The sequence below is a fragment of the Merops nubicus genome, unplaced genomic scaffold, assembly GCF_000691845.1.
Source record: "Merops nubicus isolate BGI_N331 unplaced genomic scaffold, ASM69184v1 Scaffold2762, whole genome shotgun sequence".
Classification (NCBI taxonomy): domain Eukaryota; kingdom Metazoa; phylum Chordata; class Aves; order Coraciiformes; family Meropidae; genus Merops; species Merops nubicus.
In genome coordinates this window covers 28-4479 of record NW_008594055.1, presented here as the reverse complement: position 1 = coordinate 4479, position 4452 = coordinate 28, and the positions used below count along the sequence as shown (strand labels likewise).

Sequence of the window (4452 nt, the reverse complement as noted above, 5' to 3'; positions counted from 1 at the left end):
AGCCTAGCCTGTGGGCTAGAGGACACCGGTGTGACTTGGCCGGTTTTGAGGATCTGTCTGAACAATGGCGGCCACCAGCCCAAGGCTGCCTTACAGTTTACAACACTCTCAGTAAACTCTGCTATGCATCCCTCTTTGCAGCCAACGTCTGCTCTCAGAGTAGTCTTAGCAGGCATCCCTGTAGATGTCTACCCTGCAGTAAGGAGAACTTGTCCCAAGTAGAAAGGTGGTGCTTTGAAGGTCTTTGTTGTCATTCCAGTCATTTCACTCACTATCTATGTATGTGGAGATGTAATTTATACGTCTGTTATAATGTCCTCACCTAATGGAGAGTTCCAAGTTCTCTTCCGAGCTCTGCGCTGAGGACACCCTCAGGGCTAAATCTGCCAGGGCAGGCAGTGAGCCTCCCTGTGCAGACCCCCAGAGCTTTCCTTGCAGCATGCAGCCCAGGCACGGCTGAGGGCGAGCAGCACCGCGTGCTGCCAGATGCAATGGAACAGCCTGCTGGCCACGGATGGACAGGATCTTGGCAAGAGTCCATTCCTCAACAGTGACAGATGCAGTCGCTGTATCGTGGTTCAACTGGTCTCAGGGCAAAAATCCCACTGACTTACTGGAACAGAAACTGCTGAGTGGGATTAATAGTGGAGGACTGCACTGCTCCACAAGGCCATGGGCAGCCCAACTCATGTTCTGTGTGAAATTTAGAGGAAAGAAGATACACAAGTGTTTTCCCCTGCTTACTGAGGATATACAAAAATATAGACTCAAGAAAATGAATGCTACATTTATAGCCTCAAACAGCCACAAAAATGAAATGAGACTATTTAAATGTCTGGCTGCTGGAAGAGGACCCTTATTAAGTGACTGGCGTTTGTTGTACCAAATGGCATTTTTTCTTACAGCACTTTCTGAGAGAGAAGAGGAAGAGGATACTGCACCTTTCATGTTCCTTGGACTCTGTGTCGTTCTTTTTGCTTGAATTACACAACTGGTCTACATTTGGTGGCCATTTTAGGCTTTTAAAACTGTTTAACATAAAAAATATTTTTTTTTCCAAAAATACACTGGGTTCTTTCTGTTAAAAGTCATCTTTCTCCTGTAAAAATCTTCCCCAGCACTGCATTCTTATATAAAGCACTTATTACACAATTTGCTGAAAGTGCCCTTGAGACGCTAAGATCTGAAGCATGGAGGATTTTTTTTTCTTTTAAAAGGAGAGAAAGAAGGGAAAAGGAAGAGACAGAAGAGAGGAGAAGCAGTCTGTCAAAAATTTTCATTGTCATGTCCACCTGGCTGCATCTACTATGGGCATACAGGGAAAAAAAGAAAAAAAAAAGGGCAAGAAGAAAGAGGAGAAAAAAACAGGAAGGAGAAGTTGGGAGTGGAAGGGAGAAATAAAAGGAAAACCAAATTTTCATCCTAAGCCTGGGATCCTCCAGGCTGTAATATTCCAGCTGATAGAAAAACCACTGAACAAAAAAAGTAGTCTAGAAAATAGAAAGTGTTGTGATTACAAAGTTGAGCATTTCATCAGTACAAACTGGTCTTTGAACGTCCTTTGGGAGAGCAACTGTAGTGTCCAAATTGGAAGGAAAAAATACAACACCGCATGGAAGAGGATTTTTTTTTTCCCTTTTGGTTTATCACAGCATTTTTCTTTTTTTTTCTTTTTTTTTTTTAATTAATTTTTTTTTGGCACAGCTTTTTTTTTTTTCCTAGCCATCAGAGCAAGTTCTCAGATGCAAACCAAACAGTGCAATGCCTAGCTGGTGGCTTCATGCTTCCAAGGCTGAATGTTCCAGGTGGAAACCATTCCCTCCCCCTCTGAAGTGCCTGTGTTTTTACTCCTGGATGAAGGTTATGAACAACATACTAGACACCTGTGGCCAGGGAGAGTTGGTTTCACCGTACACTCTAACTTTGTTCAAGTTCGTACAGTTCTGGAGCTGTTAAGAATAGTTTTGAAGAGTGCTTCTCCCCACACATTCACTGCTGGTCCATTTGACATTTCTTCTAAAACATTTCACTTTTACTTCCGCAGATCTAGAACACAAACCTGGAGAGAAAAGACTCAGCATTAAGAACCATTTCTGCAGGTGATGTGGAAGTCCTACTCATACACGGCCACATACGTGGGCTGACCAGCCAGCTGCATGTTATGCTTCCCACCTCCAGATCAGCCTGTCTCAAGTACCTGTTTACATGCACACAAGAAAGGGAACAAACCAACATGGGACAAAACCTAGGAAAACCACTCATTTAACATTTAGCTGGGCTTTCACTGGATTGCAAACATTTTGGTGGGCCCATCCCAGATAAAATGATAAGCTCTATCTATGTGCCTAAATACTGTGTCCACTTTTGTTTCTGAAATATATTCAAAATAGATGCAGGCCTGGCAGGCATGGCAGAGGACCTAGAATGGACTCAGGTCCATTTGGAGCAGCTGTTGGAAGCTAGGCTTGGTACCATCTCAAATGGCAAAACTAATCTCAAGCAACTGAATCATGTTGTAGGTGTACCCTTTGTTAAAACCACTGGAAAAATACTGCTCTAAAGTAGTTATGCCAGCCAGCCATACAGAAGAGTTATTTTAAAAAGCTGCAGAGCCTGTTATAAAATCTGTGAGTCCTTCACAAGCCGATCATGCTGCAATTAAAATTTTTAAAAGTCACGTTAACAGCAGATATAGTAATGAATAATCAGTATCTCAATGGCAATATTCCTCCTTTACCACATGATAAAATCTTTGGGTATCATGCTGAAAAATCCCTCCTTTACATACTATTCCAGAGGAAACTTTTGTGGGATAAAACTCAAGAAGTCCCAGAGGTGACTGTGGAGATCTGACCTTCATTAAAAATTGGCATGTGAGATAAATGACAGGAACAGCACTACTGCTGCTCTTATCTGATATGTATCTAAAAGTCATTCCCCTCTTCAGCAATATTCCAGGGGCATTCTCAGTAAGAACACCACCTCCTAGTATTCAAAACCTTTCAAAGCAGGAGCATTTTTAATACACTACACACAGCTACTTATTTATTTGAGATGCCTACACCTTCAGCTCTGTCCACAGGAGGTGATGGCATGTAAGTTTTCTGTTGACACCCTCCAGAAGAGCAATCTCCACCCCACATTTGCAAGGTGTAAAGCTCCTTACCGATCCATCTGATGCGCTTGCTCCCACTTTGTCTCCTCTAGCATTCCAGCAGACTTCAAAGATGCCCCCGGTGCCTCGGTAGCTATGTACTAGAGTTCCACTCTACAAAGCAAAACAGCATGCAAACATTTGATACAGAAGCTCCCCTTCTTCTCTGTCATATTACCTTAAAAAGAAGAGAGCGGTGGCAAAGGGGAGCTACTTCTATCAGCCAGCTATGGTCATCTCCAACATGGTGCTTAAGTTAGGAAACTGGTCTTTGATAATGAAGACAAACAGGCTCCTCCAGAAAGCAGTTTACAGTAGGACTCTTAGTTTTTGTCAACTCTGTTAACAGTAAAGGCCTGGGGAGTTAAGCTGAGGTGGTCTTCTCTGAAGTTTATTGTTAATTCAGGTTGTGAGGTATCAGTATCCAGAATTAAACCCGTGGAACTATGATGTCCCACTTTTCTCCAGAATATCCCCAGTCCTCAGTCTGTACTGTACATCCTTTGTATCTATCATCCCCTCATTGCAAAGTCTATCATCAAAGCTCATGGCATGACGTAATGCACCTATTTGACATATGCTAGGTGTTCTAGCATATAAAGAGGCCTGAGCAGAAATGTTCTGGATGGTCACCTCACTCCACCTGAGTGACTCAGCTGTTATACTGGGATTTGTGTCAGCCAATAAAACCAGGTTCACCTTGTCTGGCAGGTCATATGCTATGGAGGCAGATGTATTTTCCACTTAAGCTTTTGCTATTAATGTGCCATCTAAATCAGATGTGCTTCCCATGAAGCCAAACAATACCTGAGTATTCCATATATGGACACATTTGTCAAAGGACCCACTGGCTAGATATTTTCCATCAGGACTAAAAGCTACACTGTAGACAGGCTCTTGATGTTTTGTTAACGTATGGATGCAGACTCCTCGGTCAACGTCCCACAGCCGAACAGTGGAATCAAACGAAGCACTGCAAGGAACATTCAAACACAACCATGTCTGAATTTGGGTATTAATCAATCTGTAGTTTGATACTGTAAATTTTTTAAGAGAACAGCACAAGTTTTTTCCTTGGCTAAGCAAGACATAATGTTTCAAACAGAAAAGATAACATGCACTCCAGCCTTTATGTTTTTTTTTTTTTATGACAAGAACCACATCTACAGAACTGAATTTTTACATGAGGACCTTTTGAGTTTATCTAGGTGTGTTGTTGTATATAGCATCAGACCACTAGCCCTGGCAGGGCCAACCTCCCTCCTTTTGAGATCCTATCTGCTATTATTCAGGAAGAT

General features: G+C 42.3%; 1 long non-coding RNA gene across 1 annotated transcript; it reads right to left on the bottom strand.

The window, feature by feature from the left end:
• Window positions 1-1654: 1654 nt before the first annotated feature.
• LOC103768457 lies at window positions 1655-4129 on the bottom strand. The gene is made up of 3 exons (XR_608134.1): window positions 3962-4129; window positions 3167-3268; window positions 1655-2059 (listed from the first exon to the last, which is right to left on the bottom strand). It is a non-coding gene; the product is annotated as an uncharacterized LOC103768457 (long non-coding RNA).
• Between the last annotated feature and the right edge of the window lie 323 nt (window positions 4130-4452).